The following is an 8794-nucleotide window of genomic DNA, read 5'->3' as shown; positions in this document are numbered from 1 at the left end:
TCAATAATTGCGGGCGCCTCAAGGCTTTCAACCTATTGGTACACATTAACTATTAGAAAAGACCTTTCTTCACTATATATTTTGATTGTCATTTTTACCTCAGCTAAAAGTTTTTATTTGTTTTTATGTTTTTTTTTATGAAAAGTGAAAAAAGAAATAATCACTATGATTTAATTTGTTCTTGCGGAAAAAAGTAGACTTATGAGGGAACAACGGTTTTGCAATAAACTCAGATTTTCTAATCCATAATATCGTTGCAACCCGATGTTTGCAGAACTTTTATAGTTTGAATTCTGTAAAAATTAGCACAATCAACGGGAAATCTTGTTATTCATTTGTGTAAACAAAGCGCAAGCAGACGATTAATTTTCTGTATTTACCCAAATGCCGCGAACGGTTTTCTGGCTGTGTACATTTTAGTCGCCTTTGTTTATCGATTTTTGCTGAATCGAAACACAAAGGCGGCTAGATATTTCATTATAAAAAACAATCTGGCCAGAGCTGAAAACTTTAGAATGTGATATCCTTAATCCCCGTTCTGTTAATTAATCTGGAGATTAAATTCATGAGGAGAACAAGCAATATTTAATCAGGAGATTAACCAAAAAGAGTGGATCAAGCATTAATCCCGATATCCACCATTCTAAAGTTTCCAGCTCTGATTTAATTAGCTTAGGGCGTACTCGAAAATTATTTACAAGTTAATAATACAAACTCTCACTGGTTCACAATATACTTTAAAATAAAATTCCCAGACATTTTTCAAAACACAAAATTAATGATTAGTCTAGTTCGAAAAAAAAAACAAATTTCCTGCTTTTTTTGTAAAAAAAAAACAGATAATTAGGAAATTTCATCAAGTTAAGAAATTTGTAACTTTTCATCAAAAATTATTGTTCTAAATGCTGTAAGTCCCAAGAACTTCTGAAACTATATTTGATGGATTTTGTCTAAAATAACTTAATAATTAATTCTCTCGGAAGTATTTCATCAAGTTTCTCTTGGGAAATTGTACATTATTTTAGTCATCACTCTTAGAGTACTAGGGAGGGGTATCATCAGGGTAACCGAAGGGGGTTGGTTTTAATTTTAAAAAGGGTTTCCCGATTGTCAACAGTATCACTCTTTTAGTATAGGGGCATTATAATGGTAACTGAAGGGGGTTGGTTTTAATTTTAAAAAGGGTTTCCCGATTGTCAACAGTATCACTCTTTTAGTATAGGGGCATTATAATGGTAACTGAAGGGGGTTGGTTTTAATTTTAAAAGGGGTTTCCCGATTGTCAACAGTATCACTCTTTTAGTATAGGGGCACTTATTAGGGTAACTTAAGGGCACCCCGGACTAACCAGAGTTAGAGGCACTCGGTTTATTCTATTTGAAATCATACGCGTTTATATTTTAACAATCTTTAAAGTTACGGATTTGTTTGTTTAATACTTTTTATTCAAAACATATATGCCGGCAAAAAAGTATTCAAGAAAGAAGGCTGAAAAATTATGTTTAAGAGGAAAAATTGTGATCGATAGTCATAGCTTTCTGAAATATTGACAGAACATGCATTAAATCCACGTGAGGGGGATGGGTTAAATGTTTTTAAGGGTTTTCTCGATTATCAACAGTATATATTATAGTATAGACGTAGGGCTGGGCACGTTCCGACTTTTTGAAATCTTTTCCTTATGAAAATTATTTCAAACTATTGTCAAAATCCAAAATATCTACTTTTATTTACAAAAAAAAACAATTTGTTATACAATTGATTTACCTTCCATGTTTTTTTTTAAATTTTGAATTTATTACTTGATCAATTTCTTATTTTATTTATTGATTTAGACATGAAGACGAAATTTATAAAATGGCCGAGCAATTTTCAAATAGAACATGACAGAATTTCAAAGTTTAAAAGATAAAATCAAGGAAAACAACCAATTATCCTTCATTCAGAATATAGATTGCAATCTTTTGTCAATGATTTTATTATTAGCTTGAAAATTTAAATGCCGCCCCGTATCAATGTTGACATTTAGTTATTATGAAAATGTTCCAATTTAAACAGAAAATCTCCGAAAATTTGAGAATGATTAAAGATGGCAACTTTCAGAGCAGTAGATAAAACTTCAAATGTTAATTAGAAAGGGTGCGCGAATCCCCCTAAAAACATATTTATATATTTAAATGTAGAAATCTATTGAAGCTAAAGCAGGAATTTAAAAACAAAAACGACAAAATAGGGGAAATATTTCCTAATTTGATGCCATATAACTGCATAGTGCATATCCCCTCTATCAGTAGGCGTGCAAATTTTATCATTGCAATATTTCAAAATTTTGCAAATTGCATTTCTGCCGAAAACAAAATTATTTTTGAATACATTATAATTAATTGGATAAATTGAAAATAGTACGCTATGATATCAAGCTTTATCTTATATTTTCTTGGAAACAAATTAACCAAATTTTGTTCAAAACTTTCCATTTATCTTGTTAGTGATAGTGAAATTCAACAAAGGAACTGATTTCTTGCAACAAACTCAAATTTGTAATGGAGATATCTTTGCAACCTGATGGTGTGTAATTTTTTATTTCAAACTATTCATCGTTTGAAATATCAAAGGCCTACAACATCGGGTTTACATTTATCTATTTTAGATAATTTCTGAAATTATGTGAAAGTGTTAAATCAAATTTAAAATAAATGTTCGTTTGTAAATAACATGAACTTTTTATTGCATTTTAAATGTTCTTTTGAGAAATCTTTTAGAAAAGACAAATTTGGTTAAATGTTGATAAAATAAAATTTTCGCGTGTTCAAAAACATTTGATTGATTTGCATTCGGTTTGAAAAGATGGTGTGTGGAATCTAAAATTATTTACATATTTTACAGAAAAATCAGTGGAACACAAAAAAATCTAAATTTACAGCACAGTCTGTTAATGTATGGTTAGATTCCATTAGAAAAATTATTCATAAAAGTTTGATCTCGATATCCAATATGGGCATTTTGAGGATAAATGATCAATCCCTTAATTAAATGTTTTAGGGTTTTAAACCTTTAATTGTTTTTTTTTTTCAAATTTATTTTTTACATTCTTTGGATGGAAATGCACATTTGATAAATCTTTATTTCCTCTCATAATTTCCTTTTTAGTAATTTTGAAGCAGTTTTATAAATTAAATTATTTTCCTTCAGGGAATTAAGATGTTTCAAGTTTTCCATAGAATTCGCGAAGTTTTGACATCAAAACATTTGGGTTCTACAATTTCTTATTTTTTTTTCATTTCATATATATACTGTATACCTTAATGTTTGTTGTGTCGCATTTTTTCAAGAACTTTTATAACCAATCTGAGGAGTAAATAAAATTCCGTTGTCAAAAATCTAATAATCTAATTTTTAAAAAAATTATAAAAAAAAGTTTTACAAGACATTAAAATATTTGAAAAATACATTTGAAGTTCTAAACATCATATGGTGAAAACAATAGAGTATTATGCGTAGGACTGTATTACAATTTAGGATTTTAATCAACAACTAGCGAAGGAATCCAGCATTGCCTGGAAACTAAAAATTTTTTTTTAAACCAAGCTAAGACACGGGCAGTTGTAGTACATTTGAATTTCAGAGCCGGGTCAACCTTTCCGTTCCCATTTTGTACTGTACCTAGCTCTACGGACAGGACTAGCCGGTGCAACAAGGTTCACGCAGTCAAACTTTATGCTTCATATAGGTTTAATTTAATTTTACTAAAGGGGCAGAGGTGCGTAAAGAACATTACCATTGCATAGTTCTACCAGATTCCTCAATCAAAATTTGAAGCAAATCGGTTAAGTGGTTCATGGGTTATAATTTAGACATACAAACAAACAAACAGAGAAAACTATTTTATGTCGAACTTGGGAACCAGGCGCTGCCCAGGTTACTCGTAGTTAATTCCGCCTTGTACTTGTACAGGAAACAGAAATTACTTCTTTATAATATATTTACCTATACCTGAACAAACGTTTAGACCAAATTGGTTAGCGTGTTTGAGAGATTCCGTGGGGAAAAAAGGCTAAAAAAAAAATTCAAACATCAAACTTTTTTAAATTCGATTTTTTTATTTGCCGGGCAACGCTGGGCTTGTTATATATAAAGGTACATTTATAATTTTATACATACCAGAACCCCCTCCCCCCCCTCTTATGCGGAGAACAGTAAATGATTCATTCTTAATAATACTAAACATTTTACACTGATTAACAACTGGTCTTTCTATCTTTCTCTTCATCTTCCATTTTGCTTTTGTTGTCTTTCACAAGCTCACTTCTCTAAAACTCTTTGTTGTTAAAAATGTTTTTGTTTGAAACTTTTATTTGTTGAAAAGCTGAGAATGCTTGTCTGAATACTTGAACTAAAGATGGATATTTTAGGGTTTTTAAACATTTTGTTTCAAACAGATGCTAATTTAAATTGCTAAGGAATTGAGTCTTTGCCACAAACTCAAATTTTCTAATCCCTATATCTTTGCAAACTGATGGTGTAAACCTTTGATTGTTCAAACTTAGATTATTTAATCTAACATAACTCATAATTTGAAAAATTTAAGGTCTCTGACAACGGGTTGCAAATATTTAGGGATTAGAAAATTTGAGTTTGTGGCAAAGACTCAATTCCTTTATTATCAAAATTGTATCTTCTTTTTTTCTTAAATGAATTTAGTTTTGGCAACAAACTATGATTTTCAAATCCTTTTATCTTTGCAACCCAAACTGCGTAAACCTTGAATATTTCAAACTATTTTATCTGTGAGATCAAAAAATCTAAGTTTAAAATATGAAAGGTTTACACGCTCAGAAGATATAGAGATTTGAAAATTTGAGTTTGTGGCAAAAACTCAATTCCTATTGCGTAAGAGTAGATAAATCAAGAATGCAAAAAAAATTTTAATATATTTAATAAACATTAAAAAAACTTAAATGTTTAAAATTGAACCAAAAAACAATGCTCATCTGTAACTAAGATTACAATTTACAATACATTAAACACAATATAGCTCACATTATACTAAAAATTCTTAAAATAATGATATTTTAACTACAGTTTACATTTGGAAGACTTGTTTACTTTCACAACAGATCATCAAAGAAGAGGGGTTTTGTCAGGGAGTAAGGAATAGAAGGGAGATATAACTGACGCGGTTCGCCTTACCATATGATTATACATGCTTTGCAGACTGTACTTCATTTGAATAAGAAATATTTGTCTGATGTAAAATTACCGCGTATACAATAACTTTTTCCGAATATTTCATATACAAATGAAGTACCGTCTGCAAAGCATGTATAATTATATGGTGGGGCGAAACGCGTCAGTTATATATTGCACAAGTTTTGCGAAAAAATTGCAAATTTTTTGCAAACAACCTGTCAAAGTAAATTTGCTCATTTTTAGTTTTTCTTGATTAAAAATCAGGTTATTTAAAATTTTGCAAAAATAATTGCATATTTGAAATGGCATGGTCAAGGGCTTTTCAAAAATGTATAATTTTTCATTTTTTGGAGAAATTTTTTTTGCAAACATTTTTACTTTATAACTGGATTTTGCGATAAAAAATTCAATTTTTGCAAATTTGCAAATTTTTTGGAGATTCTAAAAGTAGAGCACAAGAGCTTTCCAATGATGTATCATTTGTCATATTTGGACATCAAACATGGGATTTAGCGGGGGGGTTGGGTCAAATTGACCCCCCCCCCTCAGCATATCCTGGTTTTCAAGTACCCCAGCAGAGATAGGGTTAATATATATGGAAGACTGAGTTACTTTTATTAGTTCATTACGGGCAGGAGAGTTATCTTGTATTGGATTTTTTAAAACTTTTTCTCAAAGCAAAGGAATCCTGTAAAGTGTTTAATTAGACGTAATGTTAAGTCTCCCTTTAATATTAAAGTGATACTATACAATTCACAACGGTACCCTTTCAAGTTAAAAGTCAATAATTTCAATTTTTGTTTCTCTATAAAGAGACTTGCGTATATCTGTTTTAGGAACAACCAACAAAATTACCTTCCACATTTTAAGGTGTACAGGACACCGCGCCGTTGTGAATCGGGCATGGGTCTTTTCTTAATGGAAGGTAAAATTAAATAACTCAAAATCCGATACAATATAACTCTTTTCTGTAAGCAAAATAACACTAACAAATTTACTGAAAATTCAGTAATTTAACATAAATTTGGAACACATACTTGACAACTTTAATTTAAAGGCTTAGATGTAAGATCGTGTTTAAATATCCATCGGAAGTTGGAAGAAAGTTTCATTATTTTTTATTTTATCATTTTGAACTGTATAGTAGCTTCTATTAGACATGGGCACACATTAAATTTTGAACTGTATAGAAGCTTCTATTAGACATATGCACATATTAAATTTTGAACTGTATAGAAGCTTCTATTAGACATGTGCACATATCAAATTTTGAACTGTATAGAAGCTTCTATTAGACATGTGCACATATCAAATTTTGAACTGTATAGAAGCTTCTATTAGACATGTGCACATATCAAATTTTGAACTGTATAGAAGCTTCTATTAGACATGTGCACATATCAAATTTTGCAGAACTTTTCTTCTTTTTGCGCCAATAAAAGTCCAACATACTCTTATATTCCTTTCCTTGTGCCTAGTTCTCCATATTCCTTTCCTTGTGCCTAGTTCTCCATATTCCTTTCCTTGTGCCTAGTTCTCCATATTCCTTTCCTTGTGCCTAGTTCTCCATATTTTTCCCTTTTCTATAAATCATTTTGATCTCTGGCCTACCACCCATAACTGGACTGAAATTATATAGTTTCCAGCATAAATGGGACATTACACCAACACTTTATATTCAAAGAGCAAGGATTTTACAAGGAAATATGAAATATTAAGGCCTTGCTGTGTGCAGTTATATTTTAAATGCAGAGGAGAATTATTGAAAATCTATTATGCTTTTATAAAATATTTTTTTAAAATAATTCTTTACAACAGAATTGTTGTACATTATAATTTACTTTGTTGTACAATACATATGTACATATGTAGATAAAATGTATAACATGGTGCTGTTGAAATATCGACTTTTTAATTCAAATATTTTATCACAATCAAAAAAAATATTAACCCGGACATTGAAGCAATAAGTGGTTCAATTAGAATAAGGTTAAAATATTTAGATGTATTGAAAAGTACATCAAATCTTAATTAACTAACAAACGAAAAGAATATTTAAGCAAGTAGCTCAAAATTAACTGATTATTGAACATAAAAAAAATATACTTTGGTTTTAATTTGTTAATTTTGTTATTAATTGTTAACCAAACCTAAACCAAAATTAGTGTAATTTAAGTCCAAAATAACTTTTAATGGATGATCTAAGGGCAGTGCGAACATCTTTTAACAAACGAAAGTTTTAAAATTTTTTTAAAATCATAGATTTTTTACTGAACAAACGATTTTATCTGACATACTTTTAAAATTAACTATTGTTTTTTTTTACTGAAAGAACGATTTTACTGAATGATCAGTGAGAAAACGAACAAAATGAATGGAAAACGAACAAATTAATGGTAAACGAACGAATTGAAAAAAGCTTAAAGCACCAAATGACCATTGTTAGATAAAACTTACTAGTAAAGTTTAAAAAGTTAAAAGAGTCAAATACAAAATAAGAAAAAGTATTCCACCATTAAATTGAAATCTTAATTATTCATCATCAAGCCCTTTTAATGCAAAATTTCAAAGTATAAAAATTATTTTAATTAATTCTCAAATACCATTTTAAGTTAATTTTACAAATTAATTTGATGATCCAAGCAAGCAAGCAAGCGTAAAAGTACTTTGTGATTTTAATTAGACATGCATGTGACACAGTAAGATTGAAAGTCAAGGAGAGCGCCAATGTAATTTTTATAATGTGTACTGCAATGCAATTTTAATAATTAGTACTGCAATGTAATTTTTATAATGTGTACTGCAATGTAATTTTTATAATGTGTACGGCAATGCAATTTTTATAATGTGTACTGCAATTCAATTTTAATAATTTGAACTGCAATGTATTTTTTATAATGTGTACTGCAATGTAATTTTTATAATAAGTACTGCAATGTAATTTTTATAATGTGTACTGCAATGTAATTTTTAAAATTAGTACTGCAATGTAATTTTCATAATGTGTACTGCAATGTAATTTTTATAATATGTACTGCAATGTAATTTTTATAATGTGTACTGCAATCTTATTTTAAAATGTGTACTGCAATGTTATTTTACAATGTGTGCTGTAGTTTATGAGAGGAATATAAACAAACTCATTTATTTACATTGCTAAAAGAAACTTCTGATCATTTAATGTACGGTAAACAAATACGCGAATTCCTTGCAAATATACACGTTTTGATTGTTTTGCCATTTCCTTTATTTTTTTGCAATGATATATTTAACAACAATGACAAATACAAATCAGGCTTTCAAATCCAAAAAATAAAGTTTTTTTACAAGCTGAAGAACCTGGCGTTGCCCGTGGAAAAAAAATTGAAAAAAAAAATTTGAAAAAAATTCGAATTTTTATCCTATAACACCCCTCGGCCACCCATGCGTGTACATGCAAAAATGTTCAGCCCAATCGGTCTAGCCATTTCACCGGCTATACACAACACATATATACGACTGTCTTGTTTTATTATGTAGATTTGGGAATTGATTAGGAGCTTTTTGTTTGAAAAGTAATGTTGGCCTTAAATTTTATAATGGCTACTTCTTACATCTAAGCCTT

The sequence above is a fragment of the Eurytemora carolleeae genome, unplaced genomic scaffold, assembly GCF_000591075.1.
Source record: "Eurytemora carolleeae unplaced genomic scaffold, Eaff_2.0 scaffold753, whole genome shotgun sequence".
NCBI lineage: Eukaryota > Metazoa > Arthropoda > Copepoda > Calanoida > Temoridae > Eurytemora > Eurytemora carolleeae.
Note: the sequence above shows the minus strand (reverse complement) of the source record.